This window comes from Cavia porcellus, unplaced genomic scaffold (assembly GCF_034190915.1).
Source record: "Cavia porcellus strain 051 isolate PalLab524CR breed Dunkin Hartley unplaced genomic scaffold, mCavPor4.1 scaffold_13, whole genome shotgun sequence".
NCBI lineage: Eukaryota > Metazoa > Chordata > Mammalia > Rodentia > Caviidae > Cavia > Cavia porcellus.
Window position 1 is genome coordinate 32,775,541 of NW_026947496.1, and position 23,580 is coordinate 32,799,120.

The 23,580-nt window shown below is 41.3% G+C and overlaps 1 protein-coding gene across 7 annotated transcripts in view; it reads right to left on the reverse strand.

Moving 5' to 3' along the window:
- The window catches only part of Sipa1l2 (signal induced proliferation associated 1 like 2), a 172,559-nt gene that overhangs the window by 114,178 nt on the left and 34,801 nt on the right, over nt 1–23,580 (reverse strand). For 5 of the 7 annotated variants that reach the window (XM_063260049.1, XM_023566578.2, XM_023566575.2 and 2 more), the window contains exon 2: nt 21,260–21,333. The exons of the other annotated variants lie outside the window; for them this stretch is intronic. The gene's annotated coding sequence lies outside the window, so the exon portion shown is untranslated. The remainder of the gene's footprint in view (nt 1–21,259; nt 21,334–23,580) is intronic. 7 annotated transcript variants of the gene reach the window in all.

Below are 23,580 nucleotides of genomic sequence, written 5' to 3' on the forward strand. Positions count from 1 at the left end.
TCAGAGAAACAGCTGATTCTGCATTTCTAGCATGAAAAAGTATGGCCGTTGTGGCTACCACCTATGGCAAGAGCAGTAATGTCAATCCTGTACAGACTCCCAACGCCACCATAGTGTTCACAGTGTAGATAGCTGGCATCAGTGGCTACTCCTACCCCAGGAAAACTCAAGAGATGCCAAGGCTAACATAGAAATTCTAAACTACCCTCTTCAAACCAATATTTACAATGTTAAAAAAAATACTTTAAATGGGACAGGAAAGAGGGTAACATGGAAGAGGAGCCACTAAGCCAATTCATCAGGTTCTGGTTTGGAATTGCTAGTGTGGCTGAGGAACAAGGAATCAAAGTGGTCTGGAAATGAGGGGAAAGATGAAGATAGACTGTGCATGAATGGAGTAAAGACCTGAGACACAGGCAGCCTATTTTGTGGACAGGGCTCTAGACACACCTCCATGCCTTTGCTTACCGGCAAAGGGTCAACGAAGGACTCGATACTATGGGACAGGCAGGAAGGTTACATAAGCCCATAAAATACAAGTGCCTGGACCTAGCAAGTATCCATAAAGCCAAACCCCAGAAACTTGGTTTGCCCTCTTCCTTATGGTCTCACTGAGTAAGTTCTGTTTTACATGACCCAGAACCACTTCGTTCTCCATTTAAAACAGGAAAAGGCTAGACATGACAGTACTTACCACAGGCCTGCGGGAGTAACAGACTAGTAAGTGAGGATATAACAGAAGCATTTGAGAAGTAGATGAGGGGTTGGGGATACAGCTCAGCATCACAGTGCCTGCCTGGCAAGCATGAGGACATGAGTTCCATTCCCGGTTTAAAAAAATATACAGATGAGTAGATGAAAGAGAGCTTTAGGAAATAAGAGAAAGAAAGGATATCCAGAGGTGAAAAGGGTCACTACATAGAAAAAAACGAGGAGTCCTCACAAGATGTCAACTGGGGTGGCCAGCTGGGTGAAGAAGGTATAATCCAAAGGTCAAAGCTCGAATGCCAGCCCCAACAGCAGCAGGTGCACATGAAAGGTTGTGCCTTGAGAGCCAGGCTGAGGACTGACTGACTGATTTTTTGAGACAAGAGCTCACTATATAGTTCAGACTATATAGGATAGTCTGAACTACGTGGCCCAGTCTGGCCTCCAACTCCTGGCAATCCGCCAGTCAATCCTTCTGCTTCAGGTGTAAGGCCGCACGGCTGGCCTGGCCAGGGATTTAACTTCACCCTGAAACAGTAAGTATGTAAGTCAGAGAAGAATGCCAGAGGCTAGTCCTCACAAAGTAAACTGAGCTTTCACTAATACAAATAAGACCAATATGACTATATACTGTATCCATGCAGCAGATGATATCTTCCTTCACTCTTTCAGGTATAAAGTAGGAAGCGTAAAACTACTGTCCTGCCTGAAGCAGCCTGATAAAAGGATATCCAAGCAGATAGAAAAGCAACACAACTATAGCATGAGGAGAATGTACAGAATCCATGGGATAAAAAGCAGATCCTCATACTGACGCCATGAAAAGTGTTGACTACAGGGCGATCCCCTTGTCCTGGCCCCAACTGCATGTAGAAGGTAACCAGCCTGCCAAGGAGAAGGGGACTATCTAAGACGTAGGGGTCACTGGCCTGGCATACTTGGACTTTTCTCCCCCTGGTTATCTATCTATTCCATGCTTTCCTCCTCTGGTAAAATCTACATCTAGATTCACTTCTATAAAATTCATTTTACAAAGGGACATCCTCTATAGCTTGCGAATATTTCTTACCTCCATTATCAGATAATAGGTAATTTATATTCACTACAAAGCTGCAGCCATCAGTAAATGAGCAACAGAAGTTTTTGATAATGAATCGGTAAAAAAAAATCAACAAAACCAAAATGCTAGAAATACCTGCTCATTCTTTCATTCACATGCATCTACCAACTGGCCAGACCCCATGGGAGCTAGGCAAAGTCCTGACTTCAGGAAGCTAATCATCTAACAGAGGAAAGGTTAACATATAAATCATTCCACACATTGGCTTTAATTTCTTCTCTAAGAAAAAACTTCCCCAGTAGAATTAAGAAAAATCAACATATTTGATTTTAAATTTCTATTTTGACTTCTTGCATGGTTCCTCTGAGAAACAAATGTTAAACAGGCACTGGAAATATTTAAATACAGTAGTCACAAGAAACCAAAAAGTAAGGATAATGGAAGACACATCTATTAGTCAGACACAGCATATCCATGCCTAGCTTCAAACTCAGTAGGACAGACAGGCCCACAGTATGAATGAGACGGCTCACACAGGAGACAATACGGGACCAGTAGCTACACTAACTGAAGGAACTGTGAAGTATTTTCACTTAAAGTCCTATTTTTGACAAACTTACTTTAGCTTCTCCAATACCAAAGCCTTTCCACAAACTTCCCTAAAAATAGCTCCCTTTACTCAGGGCCAGGACTCACTTTAGAGCTCTCTTCAGTTTGCTTCAGCAGAAAGGCTGGGCTGACAGCAAATGGACCACCTGATGTTTTCTTTACAGAAATGCAACATTTCAGTATTTCAGCAATGGCCACTCATCTGACACCTTGGCATATATGCTTCCTTCCTTCTACAAAAGGCTCCAGCTCATTGAGAACCCTGGCCTCAGAGGTGTTTCCAGGCAGCCCAGGGAGCTTGATGGTTTAACTGTACTAAACAGATTCAAATAGAGTCAATTGTTTTTGTTAAAATAACAATAAGGAGGGCGGGGGTTGGGCTCAGCAGCGTAAGTGCTTGCCTGGCAAACTCTAGGTCCTGAGTTGATCCCTGGCACCAAAAAAAAAAAAAAAAAAAAAAAAAAAAAAAAAAAAAAAAAAAAGAAAGAAAGAAAAAAGAAAAAACAACCAGTAAAGAAATAATATCCAATAGTGAACTTCTAAGGGTGAATTTCTAAGTGATGGAGTCTGAGCACCAGATATATCTGTGTCTGTAAATTTGCAAAATATAACATCCCTTACTCTCCATGATGTGGCTTGCTTCCTTATAATAACTGTCTATGGGAAAAAAGCAAGTAAAATCAGAAATGGAGTTTATAAATATTTAGCATATTATTCAATTTTGGTAGAGATTTTACTTTAAGTCAGTTATAGCTGTAACATGTGAAAACCATGCAGATTCTTAACTCAGCACTAAACTCAGCAATACCAAGAAGGCAGTGCCACTTACCAAAACAAACAGAATCACCCAACACGGTGCATCTATCTTTCAGTTGCGTCACTTTTGTATTGAAAATGAAACAGAAAAATATTTCAGGCTTAGGAGCTCACCTCACAGTCAGCTAAGGCCTGAGAGAGAAGGTGGAGACTTGTTGAGGCAGATCTAAGTCCAGTTCTGCCAGGATCACCATGCTTTGCCACCCTAGAGTAGCTGCAGTCACCTCTGAATTTGATCATCTCTCACAGGGACACATAGCCAACTCCTTGTCTACTCTGCTCAGAAAAGTAGAAGCTAGATTGTGACAAGTAAGACAGAGCCCAAAACTGCTCTGCCACATAGAAGCTCTCTCCAAAATACCACACAGTCCCAGACAGGGCAGACAGCTGATACATAATCCACCTTTCCAACTCCTCTAACACAGCCCCAATCACCAAGTGCAATCTAATAATTAGCATATGTCAGGACAAAGAGCTAGACCATGACATCAGCTTCACAGAAAAACCAGCAGATTCAAAAAGAACCAACCAGCCCACTCGACTTGGGAAATCCCAAATAAACACAAGGCTGAAAAGAACAGCAGAGCATGAAGCAGGGAACTCTGGACCCAGTCCTAGAAAGTACACAAAAATACTCGTATACAAAGCAGTCCTGGAAGAGTATGATAGTGCACACCTATAATCTCAGCACTCAGGAGGCTGAGGCAGGAAGACTGACACAAGTTTGAGGCCAACTTGGACTACATAGTGAATTTAAGGCCAGCCTTAATTCAGAGTGAGGAGCTGTCTCAAACATACACACACAATGAAGCAGTCCTGGGTCTTCTCCATCAAAGGAAGGTGGATAGAAACTTGAAAAACCTTGGCAGTAACTGCCAAGCTGACATCCAGCACAAACCTTGGCACAGCAACAAGGCACCCCGACAATGTTCTGAAGTAATGATAAGCCTGATTGCAGAAGAGCTTCACAGTCCAAGGGGCATGAGCTCAGTGGGCACTCCAGAGCAGAAAACACAGGACTTCTTGAAGATGGTATAGCAGCCAAAGAACATAAGCATCACACTTGAGGACATGTGGCAAGAGTTTGGAATACACTAAATATTTAAAACAGAAGCTCAGGATGCAGACTGTGATTTGAGTTCACATCTAGTCCATCCCAAAAAACAGGATGAGGAATGCACACATGCAACCAAGGTCTTTGTTGGCAGCCTGAGGCCCTGCAGCATTCCCGTATCTAATCCTTCCCCTGGCAAGCAGGGTTCCCTGCTTCTGCTTAAGCTAAAAATGGCCAAATAATCATGTTTACATTTTCAAAAGACAGATTCAACTTCAAAGCATCTTCTTCCTTCCCTTCAGGGACAAGCTGACCACAGTAAAGTTCAGCTGCCCAGGGGTCAATTTGTGCAAATGTGCCCTTGCACTGCACATACTAATGAAAAGGCATCCCAGAACTTGGTGGGTCACCACACTCAGCACCTAAATCTCCATTAGGTACAGAGAAACCTGGAAGGGAAGACTGTCCATGGGAACAAAATGAAAGAGACAGACACAAGAGAAAGAAAAAAAATGTGTCCCTGGAGTACACAAGCAGAGGAACTCAGCTGAGCCAACACAGACAAGGCCAATGGTTGGCAGAGCCCTGAAACAGGAATCGGGAATGAAGAGAAATGACACAGGAAACACACATGCTGCAGAGGAGGCTTCACAGGCACTGAAAATGAACAAACTCTGAGGCCTTGAAGTGAAACTGAGGCTGACCTTGTACAGCACTGGCCATCTCCACACGTGGGGAAGAGACATGTCTGGAGCAGGTCCAGGGCCCACCACCAGATTCCTGTCAGTGATGACAGGATACAGCAAGTGCTAGCTAGCCACAGGCCCCGCAGAAGGTCTTATTTTCCACGTGACACCCAGGATGTATGAGGAAGTGACTCTGAGGACCTAAGAGTCAATGGTGGGGCTCACACACATCAAAGGCAGTTAGTTGTCTGTGTTGGTCATGGCCCACAAAAGCCTTTTGCCCTAACCAAGTACTTCTCTTCTGACCTCACCCCCAGGCCCTGTCATTCCACTCCTGATTTCCCACATGCTGGTTAACCCAAATCCAGGTCCTGTTAACTTTCCCCTATAATCCACAACAGTTCCTTCTGGCTGCAGTGTCTTTCCCCATGCTCTAAGCCTTGGGAAGCCCCCAGATCCTGCCCCTTCTATGCTTTGCAAACCTGGCCCAATGGTACCATTACTCAGTGACAGCCTGTCTCTCCCACTGGATAAGTAAGAATTTAGAAATCAGAGGAGTCTACTCAGCATTGTATTCTCTCTGTTGCCTAACATGGAACTTGACCTCATGAAGACAGACAAAATTGTGGGCTGTGTGAACTGTCAGCAGTCACTCAAGATCATTGTACTGTGTCAGGGTGATACACTGTAACATCACTAGTGACAAGACAAATCATAAATTTACACATTCATGTATAATATTTTTGTATGTCATTATCCTACATCAGCAAAGCAACACTGATAAGGATAGTAAGGCAAAACAAGCAGCAGGCTTTCTGAGACAGTAAGAAGCTGCAGTCATACACTGCCAACGAAGCCCTACCTGCATAAGCAGCCTCTGCAGGCGACAGTCTCCTGCGGGGACCTCCCCAGAAGCTTGGAAAGTAGGAAGAGAGATCACCCACTAGGATTTGAATTTTAAAGTGCAAGGGCCTCAAGGCCTGTAAGATTTGACTGTATCCTAATTAACAGCTAAACATAATTACAGAAAGAGTTTGGGACAGGAACTGGGGATGTGGAAAAAGGAGAATCCCAGAGTGAGTTTTGGCAACGAGAGGGAAAGATGGGAAGGCCTGGACTGAATCCAGTAACAATTCAATTTCTCTCCCCTGCTCTGATGGCAACTGTGTCAAGCAATCCACAGATGCTGCCTACACCTGCAAGGAGAGAATGTGGGCCTATGAGCAAGTTGGCATCTGAGGTCCCCACAAAGATCATGTTTATTGCTGTAAATTGCTAAACAGGGATCCTTGATATATGGTCCAGTTAGTGAGCTTGTTAGCGTGATGGCACATCAAGAGATGGACCTGTTCTCAGTGCTCTGAGAAAAGAACTCACTCAACTTTTTCTGAAAGTCAAATGAGTATCACCTCTCTTTTGGAAGAATTCTTACTTTCATCAGCTGATGCACCATTCCATCCTTCCCATTCATGCTCACTTTCTTTAAATGTATTTACTGGGTAGATCAAGTTCTATGGATAATCACTTTTAGTTTTCACCAAACTAAAAAAACAACAATTTACTCACCAAGATTCACTTAATGATTAATCCATTACAAACTATCCTTTCACATCTGAGGATGGAAGTATAATGCAAATAGTTTGATTTCACTAAATTAATGCTCACTTTCCAGGGCTAAGGCCAATTTCTGCAAAATTTAATTTGCGAAAAACCAGCCCAAAGCTACCATGTTATAAAATTCACTTGGTGTGTTAATTTCACAGTACACAGTCTTCATCCCACTAGTGAGTGTGTGATGAAAGTCACCCAAGCAGCCCAGACAGCAGACTGGCAAGTTCAGTAGGGAGTCAGCGCTCAGCCTCCCTCCCTTTGGCCCATGGAACAGCAGAGATCATCCCAGAAAACAATCCACCAAGCTTGAGTCAATATTGTCACTCAGCAGAATTCAACCACAAGATACTAGCATTCCATTGAATAAACATTTTCTTCCACATCTTAACCCAGAAGGGATGACTCTGATGTGGGCAAACACTAGTGAAAACACCAGCATCCCAGCTACATCTAGACACCCTACAATGAACCAGGTTCCACAGTAAAAGGAATCAGGCCCAACCCGCCCAGAAGCAGGAGTAGCCCTGCACACCTGGCCAATCTCTGACAAAAACTAACCTTCTGTAGGCATCTGGTTTCTGCAAATAAATATACCAACTGTGCTAGCATCAAAAATACTGTTAAGGCCATACATGGTGGTACATGTCTGTAATCCCAGCATTCTGGTAGGTTGAGGCAGGAAGAACATAAATTGCAGTCCAGTCTGAGCAATTTAGTGACTTGTAAAAACCCTATCTAAAAGTAAAACAAGAGAAATTTGCCTGGGGATGTAGCTCAGTATGAAGGCCTTTGGTCCAATCTCCAATATCACAAATAGTAACAACAATAATAATGACACTGTTTATAAAGCTCATGAAATATTTACATGTACAAGTATTAAAATTCCTTAATAAAAATATACCTCTGTGTGTATATACATATATTAACAGCTTGGTTTGCAAATGTAATTCATTCTGGAAATATAATTCAACATCTTGTAGATCAAAGAAAATTCCCTCTTAAGAAATAATGATGCTTCATTCCATAATCCAAGAATATTCATATACTATAATACAAAATAATAATAAAATGCAAAATATAAAGAAAAAATAAATTAACATGCACTTACTTTTAAAAACCTTCATGGCTGGTATGAAGGAGAAAAGTGAGAGGAAGGTTATTGTGTAGGATGACATTTGGAATTACTAAGGGAATCACCGTTATCCAGTTGCTCAAGGGAATCTTTTTCTTTTTGTACAGTTCTAACAAGTAACCTGTCCACTGACACTTGCTTTTGCCTCCTTTGAGGACTTCATGTAAATGTGATATGGCATTATAGTTAAGCAGATTCATAACTCACACTGCTATAACCTTATTGGGTGGTGCTTTTCTATAAAATTTTACAATTTCTCACATTTTATGCATCTCCCTGATTTTATTTGAAGCAAGGCATTCTTCTATCTTTTTCCTTTTCCTCCTCTGCAGACAAGATCCCTTCCATAACCTCTTGCAGTTAGGAGATGATCACCCACAATCTCGTAATGAAAAAGAGAAAAACCATTGGCTCACTTGGACATCTGACATCATGTACTACTCATACTGCAAGACACTGATCGTTTACCAAGTTAAAATTTATTAGAAATCTTTGATCATCTTGTAGAACACTTACAGAACAAGTTATAATCAAAAGTTTTATTGTATACATTGTAGTATACTGACAACTTCATAATACACCTACACAGATGTATCTATACACAGAAAAAAAATGAAGAAAGTTCTCCAAAATCCTTGTTTTCATCATAGTGTGTTGGCCCTTGGGATAATTTTATTTCTGTCTTCCTACCCAAACATTATGTATGGGATGCATACTACTTTTAATGGATTTACGTACCTCTAGAAAGCAAAAAAGTCATTGGTTACAAATGTCCACATCCTTTGGTTCATCAATAAATGAAGCTCTGTGCACACCACTTTAAATCAGTCACCTGCTCCATTGTTAGGAGCTGAAATGCTCCCACTAAAGGCCAGTCCACGCAGATAACAGGGAAACAGAACTTCTGTGGTTTAGCGAGAGTAATCCCACTCACCAGAATTCAAGTCTGTAAACACATTTCCTTCCTGTTGCCTCCCTACCCTGCCCATCTGTTCTTGGTTCTGATCTCTGCTTAACCTGCTATCTCTACTACATCCAGAACTGCTGGCCTTGCAAAAGCCCATGAAAGAATGAACTTAGCAGAAGCAGTGCTTGACCAGTTCTTATCAACATGATAGCAATGTTGTCTTTAATAGCAAAGAAAACCAAGTCCTCCCTGGGATACTGGTGGTGCCTATCTGTCCACAGTCTCACCTTTCTGCTCTCAGCTATTAGGGCAGAATGAATCAGCCATCTGTTGCTCCAGACAACAAACCCACCCAAATGCCTTCCCAGTTGCCAGCTCATGCCAGGAGATAGCGAAAAATCCCTAACTAATCTGCCAACTAATGAGTAGCACCTCTCTTTTGGAAGAATAATGTATTTAACAATGTCCTTTGAAAGAAGGTGCTTTACCCCGTGGACTACACAACCACTAGTCTTCAATAAAACCTCATGAATGTACAATTTCAATCAGTCTTCTTTGGATCATCTGCCCACCAAACTGAGTATTACCACAGATCCATTTAAATGGGTCTCATCCTCAGACACATGAGGGTTCGTGAGACAGTTTATTCTTCATGGGAAGGAATATACTGTCCAGGGTAACTAATTGTCCTTTAGCTGTCTCTTGTCTCCCTGTACACCCAGTGTGGGCTGGAAGGCAGCGCTGGCCAGAGGCTCAGCGTAGGAGGCTTTAGGACCAGACCAGAAATCCAGCAGCTCTGATCCTGGAGCATGTCAGTAACAAGTTCTAACATGGCAGAAATGGAAGTTCCTAAGTGATCATGATTTCTCCCAGCAGAACAGATGATGGGGTGGGGGGGGGGGCATGTTTACCATCAACAGGAAAAAAGATACAGAATTTGGATGGCACAGCAATGTGAATTATACCACTAAAGGTAATGCATTTTATATTCTATATTTTTAAAGAAGAAAACAGGTAAATAAAAAACTTTACAGTACCATGAGATAGAATTTCAAGACATGAAAGGAACCTCATAAGTTTTCATTCATTAAATGTTAAGCATCTACAATGTCACCAACATACTGTAACTCTTACACATTTGCTGACTTGCATAAAAAATGATTTGGTTTAGATATTCCCTCTGTTTATCTGTTCCCAAAGAGGTATACTACAATCGCCATGTCAAGTTACAGAAACAACATAGCATCAGATAAAGTCAAATTACAGGAATGCCTGAGCCCTTCTGATTAATGGCACAAATGACTACCACATTTTTCTCCAGTCACTGCCTAACTCTTAATTTCTATCTTGATTAATGAGAATCAGATTCTAGATACATATTAGGAAATCAGCCTTTGAGCATTTCAGTGGATTTGAAAATAGGTATATATCATTATGTGGTCAATGTGGACCACAGTTTATAGATATTTAATTGCCATATTCTAACTGACCTGGTATCAACCCATTTTTTCCAAAAAACCCTTCTCATACACCCAAAGGCATGCAAAGCCAACCAGAGGGCCCTCCCAATAGGTAAGACAAAGATAATGGCAAAAATTAATAAAGTTAGTGGTAGCTACTTCAATATACAGAAACTCAAACTGGATGCAGACTCACTACATCTAGTTTATAGCTCATCAGGTAAACACATATGCCACATGTTCATCCTATCCCAAGGACACACATACAGCTCTCCAGCAAAAGTAAATCAAAACACTAGTGGGCAAAATGGACCCTGCCTGTGTTGAGACAGTCAGTCCAGTGGTCTTTGACTATCAGGTCCTCCAGGTGATCCTGGGTTATTACTGGGCTTTGATGTCTCAACCACTCCAAAGTCCACACACAGTCACCTGAGGATGATCTTGATGGAAATTTCATTCACTAGAACCCATGTTACACCTCTGAATCAATACCCTGGGGCAGAAGAGAAGGGGACACAGATTAAAGTATGGAAAGAGCCTGGGAATGGATCTGTGACAGAAAGCTAGTATACCGTCTGTATGAAAGTCTTACTAAACACTTGCAAGGGTGGCAGGGTGGCCAAAGTCAAGTTCCTGAAGTATCCTGCTGCATGAGTTGTCCAAGACCCTAAGGAAAGATTAATGTGGGCCAGTTGTCTAGCCCAACCACATCCCCAAGGAGCCTTAAAGGATAAAGGAAAATGGCCAAACATAGTTGGTAAAAAGCAAGTGGTATCCTTGATAAGGCTGCCTAGATCTGTCCTGACTGTAGCCAAGATCCCGACAGTACACTTCTCATGTGAAGAGGCTCATGCACCTGCAAGACTAGCAGAAGGAAAGAGTTAACCACCTTCAGTATTCATCACCAGTCTATTCTCCTTAAGCAGTGCTAAAGAAAATCTTTACTTGGCTAATTGCCTGAATGAAAATTAGTTTGAGAATGATTTGCATGAAGATGTGTACTTTTAAATTAAAGTCAAAGATACATAGTATTAATTCTAATATATTGCTTATTATAGCATCCTAATTAAGGGAGATATAATAAAGAAAAGATCATAAATAATACCAATCTATTATATGGAAACATTAAAAGCATCACATTATTTTGTAACTAGAGATTTGTTTTTTCATTGCAACTACTGGTAACCGAATACTTTTCATCCTAATGAACTTGTACACAGTTCTGAAAATGATCAGAAAACAACAAGATGTGGCTTATTGTTTAAAAACATGTAAAATAACAAACAGTACTGGCTTTCTCTGTTGACAATCTGATGCAGACAAGGGGGATCCTCTCAGTGGAGAAAAACACATTATTAGACAAAAGCAGTGTCTCAAGAAGAAAAACGCCCCACATACTCACTTTTTTCCTTCTACAGCACTACTAACTGCATATTTTAACACATTTTAAAAGGAAAAGGGTAAGAAATAAAAATTCACAAGTTAACAAACACCTGTGAGGCGGTGTGAGGCGGTGCTAGAGGACCAAGGTAGGGAGTGCTATGTAGACATCTGGCACAACTGTCAGACTGCCAAACCTCTGCATTTTCAAGCTATTCGGGCACTTTCCAAAGAAAAAGGAAAAAAACCCTCCATGCCTGAACTGCGAGGTGGGAGCCTGCTTGTAACTCAGCCCTTGTCAGGCAGAATACAGCAGCCTCAAAAGGTTCAGTAGCCTTTTTATAAACCTATTGTGTGGCATAGTGCCTAAAAATAGTGTAGTTCAGCACGCAGATCACACCAAGGGAACAATGCCTGCCCACTAAGCTACTACCCAACAGGCAAAGGAATGGAAGGAGGCTACAGTACATTCCTGGTCTGCAATGAAGTCCACGACTGCCTTCCTACCTGGACCTTCTAGATTTCTCCTTCTTCCAAATACATGGAGAACCACGCGGGCCCCATGTGGCCTCCACAAAAGCATGAGGTAAGTAGGACACACATTCTTATGTATTCACTACCACTGCTAAGACACCTTCTTTTTTCCCTCCCAAAACAGACATAGAGATGATGACTAAGTTAGTTACTACATATGCCTCATTCTAGTTTCCCTTTATGAAAGCTGTGTTCAGACTTGGGTATTGTCAAAAGTTAGGTGGGACTGAGCATTCTTCCAAACAAGGGCCACTGCCCAGGACAGAGAGATGGGCAGTGGTAACTGCCAGGATCTGGGCCGGGAAAGTCCAGGGTTACCAAAGGAGCAGGAGCGTTGCCCTTCCAGAGATCATTGCTAGGCAAACAACAAACCAGGATGCACCACAAACAGAAGGCCACAAGGAACTAGAAAATGAAAAAGCGATCTTAACACTCCTCATTCCCAATTTTAATTTAGTATTCACTTTTCTTTTTCTCAATTTATGAGATTCTTGTCCCAAATTTTTATTGTGGGGGCAGAACAAAGCAAAGAAGGGAGACTAATGATTAGGCAGGAGGTTTAGGCGGGAGGACTGCCATGAGTTTGAGGCTAGCCTGGGCTACATAGCAGACCCTGTCTCAAAAAAACCAAAATAAATATACAGCATTCCGTAAATAAAAGAAGTCATTGTGAAGTTAAGTTTTCAGAGGGTGCTACATGTACACTGAAGAGCCTACAGACTGCTTGACCTCCGCTGACTAGCATATGGCGATGGTGGAGAGATGGGAGTGCAGCAAGTGGAGAGCCAAAATCATCTGGGCTCTCTTTGGCTCTCTAATAGTCAATCACCTAAGTTTATTTCACCTCACATTCTCCTGACAAATAATCTTCTCAAAAAATATTCCTAAATTTAGCAGCCCTTCAGCCTCCACCAACCCTAAAGATGAGAACACCTAAGATAACACCTGAGCCTATAAAAGATATTTGCCCACTTTGTTACTGCTGCTGGCACCCACCAATGCTCCTGGGAAATTATTTATGACTCTCTTTATTCTAAAAGTTCATGTGACTTCATGGTGGAACATGTCCCCAGGGTAACTGGATACCCTGTTTCTGGGCTACCACTGCTTGTGTTTAGCTTAGAATAAACTTTTCTCGTATTTCCTTCAAATCATAATCATTTTACAAAGATATAATAAAATAATAAGCATTTTACCAATACATTTTAGTTGTTTATTCAGAAAAAAAAATAGCTAATCAGTTGTAACAAGCATTGCACCAGTGAATTCTGATAAAAACTTTATGACTGATTATCATCTCCATTTTGCCAGTATCAAAACTGAGGCACACAAAGTCAGGTAAAATGCCCCAGATCATCTAAGTTAATACCTGACAACCCAAACACCTATTTAGATTTTTATCCAACTCCAACATTAAAGTTCTTTTGGGTTCTTTTCACTAAATCACACTATTACCACCAGAGCCAGCTGCCAGAATGTTTTCCCTCAAATAACTCTGAGCCATGATAGGCTCAGAGATAAGCACTGCCACCAGACTCATGTTTCTCAGGTTAGAGACTTAGCAACTGTACTTCCTGTGTCATCTGACCAGGCCCCTGGATAGTGTGGCAGCTCAGTGTCTTACAGCCACACAGCATGGAGGAGAAGAGGCGGAATCACTTTAGACCAAAGGAAGAAGCCGGGCAGAGGCTTCTGAGAACAAGAGCAGCAAGCATTCAGTAAATGTAAAGAATCAAAGAATGCTGCCAGTAAGAGACTCAGCATAAAGTTTATTACTGTCCTCTTCAGGTGGACTCTGCTCCTTTCTCTCAATAAATGACCCTATAACATTTTAGAACTTTCAGTGACACAAAGGGCCACTGGGGTACACATGCCATAGGTTTACCACCACTGATCATGAAATGAGGGACAGCCAGGCTTTGATTTCCACTGTGCCTCCCGGTGTGCCAGAGACCAAGTTACCTCCCTAACAGCCCAGCCCATGGAAATAGTGGAGGCAGGAGTGCTCTTCTTTGAGGTGATGGGCTCCCTCAGCCTTAGTCAGACACACAGCTAATTACCACACAAAGAGTTTCCTTCCTTGGAGCAAAGTGATTACTTAGTGAATTGCAGTCTTAACATCATCATTGTTCCTCACGAATGCTTCCTTCATGACATCCTACACGGATGTCCTCCAAACACAGACATTTAATACAAACAAGAAACAACATATTAAATAACAGTGTGCTCTGTGAAAGGGCCTTGCTGGTTTCAGATTCACGAACTAAGTGGTTCAAACAGCTTTTCAGGAAAAAAAAAAAAACATAAAAATGAATCTTCACAAATGGATCTGTAATTACTGTAAATGCCTTCGAAACAGACTATGGAAGACCTGTACAAAGTCTATTATGCATCTTAAAAGTTTAAGAACCCCTAAAATGCTGGCCTCACTGTCAACCCTACTACTCCCTCTCAGCAACCATACAAAATTATCACTTTGACCAAGAAGCAACATAAGTTGGAGTTTTAGCTAACCAACAAAGATTCAAGTGCACTTTAAAAAGCTGCACATTTCAAGTGGTCTCTGGGCCATGAATGAATCAATCATTCATCAGAGTGTGAGTATATTTATTATTTCATATTATTCTGGTATACAGTTTTGAAGTTTTATGAGGATTCTACACTTTTACATAGAATCAGTACGCTTCTGTTTCTGTATGAACAATACCTGGATAACAAAAGGCTATCGTGTCAGTGTAATTGTAGAAATTCCTTTTGGAGGGCATTCTTCTCACAGCTGCGTGCAGAAAATATGACCCTGAAACACCTGTAAAGTAAAAGTGAATGGATGGCCTGGCCTTCTCCTGAAGCCACTGGCCCTACGTAGCTCATCAGGATAAGCAAGGTCACAGAAGCTTACCCTGTCTGCCCTGTGTGATTAGATACATGACCCTGAGCAAAGACTTCTACCTCCCTGGGCCTCGAAATCTTCATTTTTAAGATAGGAAAGATGATACCCACTTCTAAGCACTACTAGGAGATTAAATGATATACATACAAGTTCTAAGATATTTTCTACTACATTGTAAATGGTATGCAAATAAATCTACAATAATTATATGATGGCAAAGACAAAACTATGATTCAAATATACTGTTCCTGAGAACAATGCTTGCCATGTTGATCGTTAACTGCTGCTCCTGTAGTCAGGCTGACCAGGGCCACAATTGGGGAAGACTTACTTGTAATGGAATGGAAACAAAGTACACCATCATTAGTTACCCAGGTATGGACCTAAGAAAAAGAAAGAATTCCTATTTCTCAAGAAAAGTGTATCTAGTCTTGTCCAGGGGAAGAAATTCTAGGAATTGGAGCAGTTTCTTTCCAGCATGATTAGCAAGGTCTAATTCAGGAGAAACCAGACTGTTTTACAATAATCAAACTGAAAACTAACTCCCAATTGCTCAGTCATACACTCAGGAGTTGCAGAAATGTGAGTGCTTAGGCTGAGGAGGAAGCAGGTGAGGATTCAGGAAGCCTATCATTGAGAACAAAGGGGTGACCACAGCTAGGCCTGTGTTCAGGCTGCTTCAGCCATGATGATCTTGCCCACCCATTTTCACTCCTAGGAAGCCACCATACTACCATCTCTTACTCTGACTGAAATGCCCTGAACACACCAATTAGATGTACTTGTTCATTCCTTCTAATATGTGTATGAAGAACTCATGTATGGCAGCCTCCTGGAAGACTACAGAGATCCTTCACCACTTCAGCTCAATAGTATGCCCTGGTATTCTACAAGGACAGTTTTTGAACATTTCATGGCTATTTGTGCCTGTCTTTGTCCTCCACAATTGCTATGAGTCTTAGAGGATGGTTGCCTTTCAATCATGTCTTTTCCCAGCCTTTCTATATGCTGAGCTTGCAGAAATTTCAACAAGTATGTACTAAACCGAATCATTCACAAATAAGCAAGGACCTCAGAGTCCTATCTTCCTCCCCGCTCTTTGGATTTTAAAGCCCAACTAAGGTAGCTAAACCTACTTATCCCTGGCTGATAGGATATGAAATGAAATATTTGCAAACATAGCCTGGAAAGCATTTGTGCTGCCCACCTCAAGGCTGCACAAGGGTATCAGCACATGACAGACACAGGCTGAGATAGCAGAGCAGCCACACATCCCATGAATGAGTAAAGACATTTCCAGGTGATCAACACCTGAGTCACACAGTTCAGCCTTGTTCTTCACACTTCTTTACCAGGCAAGTGAGTATTCATGTCCACTGTCTATAAGCCAAGGATGCCCACTGCCTTATTGAATTCCCATTCTGAGACCTAGAAACTGTTTGGTTCTTCAGAAATGTGAGCAGCACAGTGACAAATTACCAGTCTGATAGTGTTTTACACATAAATGAGAAATAAATGACAACCTCTCTAGAGGTCCAGTGGGTCTCCTGGTCTTATAAAAATGGCCATAAAAAGAGGACAGTGTCAAAGGAAAGCTTAATGCCACCCTGATAGCACCTATTCTGATTCCAGAAAGTAGGAGACTGCTGGTAGAGCCAAAATCAGAGAGAAGGAACAAGACACTCAGGTATCAAGACAGTATATCTTTCTGAAAACAAAATCCCAGGAGTTAGTCCATAGGAATCCAAAGGCTAAAATGTAGACTATCCAATGCTATGGTACTGGATACCTTGGAAAATTTGACTCATCTGTCTTCAAAAGGACAAAAACTAGAGTTCAGCTCAAAAGAACAAATCTCTCAAACTTCTGATAAACAGGCTTCAAGTCTTCACAATGATTAAGTCAGTCACCAGTATGAAAACAAGGATACCAATGTAAAAGTATCTACACAGGCTGATGCAACAAGTCAACAATTAAACTGCTATATACTGACTGCTACTGTTATGGTTGGTACATTGTGTCAACTTGACAAGTTTGTAAGTTTGGAAAGGTTCAGAGCTGTCTCCTGAAATAAAAGCCTTGGAACAGCTTAGGCTGTTCTGTATGGGAGATTCTGGTCAGAACTTAGAAGTTCAGAAAATCAGTAAAGACTAGATTCAGGAGGTTTCTGCTGGAAAAAAGGCCTGCATTGGTTGATGGACTCCATATAATGTGTTATGGCTTGGCAGAAGGTTCGTCTGCATTTTGCTTGTGTCTAGAGACTGCCTGAGATGGAGATTAAGGGCGGTGGACTAACTAATCTGGCAAAAGAAATTTCAAGGCAGTATAATGTTGGGGCAGTGGCATGGCTAATGTTAGGGGCTTTTTGCCAGATTTATGTTGCAAATCAAGAGCAAAGAGCTCAGAAGATCATTTAAAACATGAGGTTGGCCAGAAAGGAAGCTCTAGTAAAGCTATAAAGACAGAGTTAAGATCTCCAATGCTGAAAAGGAACAACAGAAAAGATGGTCTGAAGGCACTGCAAAAAGAAGCAGGACTCAAACCTTTACAGCCTCCAAATTGCAAAAGTAGAAACTTCGCTTTGAGGTGAAATCCCAGAGTACCATGTTCCAGAATGAACCTGTCCCTCAGAATCAGGTTCAGAGTGCTCAGTAATCCAGGCACTCGACTCCTACAGCCAAGAGAGAGGAAAGCCTGGCTATTGCTCCAACTGGCAGCAGACCTCAGCATCATCCACATGACACTGTTTTAGGTGCATACAAAATGCACAAGTTCTGAGGTTAAAAAGGCTTTCACCTTGATTTCAGAAGGCCTAGAAGGCCAGGCAGTGTACCCACGAGAGAGTGGTTTGTGAAGCTGTGAGGGTGAAGCCAAAGATGCCCTAACTCCTGGGAGACCTCAGAAGTTTGGAAAAGCCTGAAACATGGATTGTCTAAGGAAACCTGCAAGGAGAGAGCAAAGCAGGCCTAAGAGAAAAGCCATGGGATCTGTAATCACTGGAACTGACACAGGGATGGAACCACACAAACCCTTTGGAGCTCACAATTTGCCACAGATTGTTGCAGATGCTGGATGTACAACTACAGGACTTAACGTTTGCCCCGCTGGATTTTGGATTTGCTTTGGTTCCAACGCTTTGTACCTTTTGGAATAAGTTACGACTTGCCTCACATACAAACAACCTGGGTTATGACCAGAATTTTAGATTTAAACAACAGAGAAAAGATTTGTATAAGGAAGCTAGTATTGCCAAAGGTGTTACTCAAACTAGTAAGTCATGATCAACAGTATTACACAAGACAGAGAGGTTATTTTCAGTACAGAAAAACAAAAGGCAGATGGCAGGTTATAGCCTGAGCCTATAATTTGTGAAAAAGCTAGGGCCACAAATGTAGATCTCACAAAAGATAATCAACATGTGATAATGGTGAAACATTTTATGCCAGTAAGTGGTGGTTTCACAATTTTAGAGTGAGAAATGGGGTTCAAAGCACAGTTAGGTGAAGCTGCCAGAACTGATAAAGGGCTGCTGAAAATTACATACACTACCTTGAAACAAGGACACAGATAAATGGTTTTGCTCTCATCAAGTTTTCAACTGTGATGAAACTGGCCTTTTCTGGAAAGGAATGCCCAGCAGAAAATACATGACCCAGGAAGAGAAGAAAATGCAGGCCCCATGTCTATGAAAGACAGGCTAATCTTACAGCTAGTGCCAATGCAAATGATGACCTCAGGACAAAGTCTCTGAGACCTCTAGAGAGTTCAGACAACACAAAAGTCATGCCGAATAGGCTAGGGGTCATGGGGAGATCTAATGCAAAATCCTGGGTAATAAGAGTACTTTATCTTGAGTGCATCAGGGAGGTTTTCTGTCCTATTGTTAAGAACTATCTAGAGGACAAGGTTTACCAATCAAGACTCCCCTCATCATAGGCAATATTCCTGCTCACCCACAAAATCTGAAAAATTAGGTAAAGAATTCCCGTATCTCTCAGTTGAGTTCCTCCCACCCAATACAGCTCCTCTTACTGCAGCCTACAGACCAGCAGGTTATAGCCAACTTTAAGAAGCTATACAAGGAACTATTCCTGAAGTGCTTCAGGTGTTCTCAGATACAGATTTAACCCTTCAAGAGTTCTGAAGGAACATCCTTTCCTATGTGACGTAACTGAGAGGTCCTGGGCCAATTTCTTGTTAAGGACACTGAGATCTCCCTGCAAGAAAATGTGGACTAAAAGTATACAGGACTCAGAGAATTTAGATCAATGGTTCAAGCACTTGCTTGGAAGCACGAGGTTGTGAGTTTGATCTCCCGTAAAAAATTATACTGGAGAGAGACTTTGAAGGCTGTGTAGAGGAGCCTGAGCCTTCAACTGACCCTGTGATTGATGACACTGTCACTATAGCAGAGTCCACAGGCTTGCAAGTAGACAGTTGCTATGTTGAGGAACTGGTGAAATAACACCCACAGGAACTGTCTATAGAGGAACTTCAGCAGCTTCTGGCTGAGCAATAGAGAATGGCAGCTGAGGGGCTTTCTGAAGAGGGGGGAGTATCAATAACCAGTACAGCAAATAAAAGAAATCCTGAAAAAATGGGCAGAGTTACAAACATCTATAGAGAAGACTAAGCCAAACAGAGGAAAAGCCAATTGCTGCATTAATGACAATGATGTGTCATACTAAGAACAGTGTTTAAAAGACAGAAACAAGCAACCTTAGACCAGTTTTTAGTTTTAAGACTAAGACCCAGCAAGCCAAAAGCAGGTCCTAGTGGCTGCAAACTCTCCCAAGGAGAGAAATGACACTGAAAAGCCAGATTCCTAATGTTCTTCTGGAAGGGGATTCTGCTTCCAAACAACACTGTAACCACTTTTCATTTCATTCTCCCTTCCAGCAAGCCAAAGATGTCAACTTGAAAAGTCACTACAGTATAAAATTGTTTTTTCTGGTAAACTAGGCACACTTTCCAACTTTTTGGTGAATACACTAGGAAAATTATTGGTATTTCTGGTAAATAATGCACATTATACAACCCTTTTTATTATGAAAAAGTTAATTTAAGGGATGGTCTGGGAGCTTCAGAATGCAATTATGGATATTTCCATTATTTCTCACTGGAAAAGGAATCTTGACTTAAAAACAACTTAAGTTACAACCAATCTTTGCCAAATGAACTGAGTTCATAAGTAAAGGGTTCACTGTACTTTTTTAACAGTGAGGTGCTATAAAGATTGGTGAGTCCCCGCTTCCTTACCTGAGCACTTATGTAATTTAATTCCAGTTAAACTGGAATGGACACAGGCTTTCAACTGTGAAGAAGGTTAGCCTGGCTCAAGGTAGGTTCATCTATGAAACACAAGTCTGTGAAGCCTCCTCCACTTACATGTCACATGCAACTAAAAACAGTAAGAACTAGCTCAAAATTTAAAATAAAAACAATGTAGAAAAATTAGAAAAAAATTAAAATCTGGATGCAGTAGAGAAATTTTCTCTTGGTATGAGAAAAACAAAAAATAGTGGAGCTTAGGGAAGACGATTTTGTAAAGTAGAAATCAAAACTTCTCTCTTACTAAAGATATCCCAACAAAGTTAAAAAAGTAAACTAAGAATAGCAAAAATACTTATTTATTAGATGTAACAAGACACTAATTTGCAAAATAAAGAAGTTTATAAAAATCAGGACATGTAACAATCCAAAAGAAATACAAGTGGCTGGTAACAGGGAAAGACAACTAAAGCACTACTAATTTTTTAGAACATAAAAATATAAATGAAATACTTTTTAACATTAAAATAAAAATTTCTAAAAATTAAGATTCCTCATACTCCTGAAGACTGTGGACTAACTCAAAAATCTCCCAGAATCATGAATGGGGTATACCAATCTGAAGGGTAGTATAGCAGAATCTGTCAAATTTTTTAATTTTGTATATTCCTTTCAGGCAGGAATTTCACTCCAGGAATTTCCCTTAAGGAAATGGTTGTGCAAGTCTGCTACAGAAATTTTATTAACAACAATCAAACACTGATGATTATCTACCCATTCTTCAACAAGGGATAAGATCAATAAACCATAGTATATCTACACCATGAAAGCCAGTCCAATGTCAAAAGAGTTAAATGCGGACCAGTTAAATGCTAACAATAAAAGACATATGCATTAAATAATTTATTTTCTCCTGTGCATATAGCTATATAGATTTAAACAAAGTCTGTCTATACCAACTGTCTTTAGGGAATAAGTTACAAAGGAAACCTATGCTCCATGTCATACATTTCTGTGTGGTCTGAATGCACTACACTTATAAATTTAAAAACTATAAGATACAATTTTGACAAAGTATGCCTAAAATCAGTGGACCTATCACAATACTGTAGCATGTCTGAAGATATGCTCAGTAACTCACCAACCAGTCACTCATACAGTTGACCTAAAAATGTGTCCTGGAGGAATCCTCTGTACGTAACACCTTGAGAGATCCTGAAAAAAAAAAAAAAAAAATCAAGTCCAGGCCAGGGGTTTAGCTTAGTGGCACAAGCACCTGCCTAGCAAGTGCAAGGTCATGAGTGCGATCCCAGAAACCCAAAAAAAAAAAAAAAGAAAGAAAAAAGAAAATTAAGTCTAGGTGGCACTGTCTCCCTACAGTAGCCCAGATTAAGGCCAGAGGCCATCAGCTGTGTTCAAGGGGCACAAGGTATTCCTCGGCTGGCCATCAGCTCGTCACAGAGTAAACTTATCACCTATATACAGAAGTGCCCAACAGTGGGGGACAAAAGCAGTCTTACTCAAAGTCTCCTCAAAACACACTACCTGTTCCCTGTGCTAAAAATGTCTGTTACTCCCTGTAGCCTAATTCCACATTAACTGTTCTCATTAGCACTTCAAATCAAGGTTTCAAAGTACCATGAAGAGATCACACAGCCATGTCACAGAAAAGTCATCTTCCACTATGGCCTGCTTCAGATTGTCTTCAGCCTCTCTGCAAGAATGCTAGACACCTCTGTCAACCACATGAGCCTTACATATTTATAATACGCCAAGAGGAAACAGGGAGGATACAAGTTATTACCCCACCACTGCTTAAATGCTCACTCTCTGGCATGCATGTCGAGGTAAGCTCACAACCCCAGTCTCCAAATACACCAATGTAACACAAGACAAACGCTGCAGAAGTGAAGTCAAGCACATGCAGGACACATCCTAGACTGAACCTGCCCAAAGGAGCATAGTACTTGAAGCGGTATTAGGAGTCAAACAACAAAATCAAAATGCAAGTAACAGACCAGGTATAAATAAGGAGTTCATATTATACAACACAAAGTTGGCAACTGAACTGCTGAACAAATATCTTCTACTCTTAGGAAATATACACCGAAGCTCTCAGGGCAAAACATCCAAGAAGCCCATGTGTATCTGTGAGTGTGCACACATGTGAGTGTGTTTATGTGTATGAACACATGTATGAGTGTGAGCTTACATACAGACAATGAAGGAGAATAGTAATCCAGTGCTGACAATCCAGGCCAGAGGCTAATGTGCTGGTGGAGGGGGTTTGGTACCCCAGTAGGCTCCTCACACACTTTCCTATTTCCTGCTATTCCACACAAGGAAAAGGCAGGTGCATTGGCTCTGGCTGGAGAAGGGGTTTAGGCAACCATGCCCTGGCCCACCCATCCCTGCTCAGATAACTCTTAGCAGGTCTGGGGTGGGCACACTTCCCATTCCTTCAGGCTGGTGGTCCCCAGGCAGCCTGTGGCTCACCCGTGCTCACTTTCCCTTTAACCCAAAAGACACCCAAGGTAGATGTACATGAACCAACTATAAAAAGTTTATCCCTCTGACCACACCAGAGCACACTCAGTGGAACTCATCAGTGATTCCTGAAACTCCCAGCATAGCTTACTGCAGAGTTCAAACAGGACTTAACCCTGCTCACACATAATGCTGTGGAGGAGTGAATCAAGTAAAAATGGTCATCCACACGCCAGGGGAATAGGACACTTCTTAAAAACCACCCAGAGGTTACCAGTATGCAGTTTAACACTCAAGGGATTGCCTGGGTGGGACAGGTCTGGCACTGTCTTGCAAGCTGGTCATGTGGACTACAAGCTCCAAGGACACAGAGCAATAACTTACAAGAGAAAGGCACTCTCAGTCTCCCAACAGGCTTCTTCAGTGTGATCAGGCTAGGACAGTGACAGTAAATCTTAGAGACCAAGTGTCCAGACTGAAACCCAAAACCCACTTGTTTATCAAGAAGTGCCAACACTGCAATTAAACCTGAATGCTGAGGTTTTAGTTTATTGAAAACAACTCATTCATTAAAAGAAAAACATAGTAAGGGCACCATCAGTGATGGAAACAGTTCACTGTGGCACACATGCCATAGGTCCTCCACCACTGACCTAGGAGGTCCAAACTAGGTTTATGAATGGTACAAACACATTCTCTCCTCTCACCAGGGTACAACAGGGCCCCTGGGATAATGTAAAGTATCCATCACAGAAGCAGGTAAAGAGAAGAAACCAGCTGTCTGTTCTGAAGTCAGGCAGAAAGACATTTGCAAGATCAAAAAACAATGCTATTCTGTTCACTAATGTTTTGTTTTACAAAATATTTTCATAAAATGTTATCCATGTTATCAATAATAAAATGCAAAGGGGCTTACTGCCACTTTAATTTCTTTTAAAACTTCTCTGTTTTAATTGTAATAATGGTAAATATCAA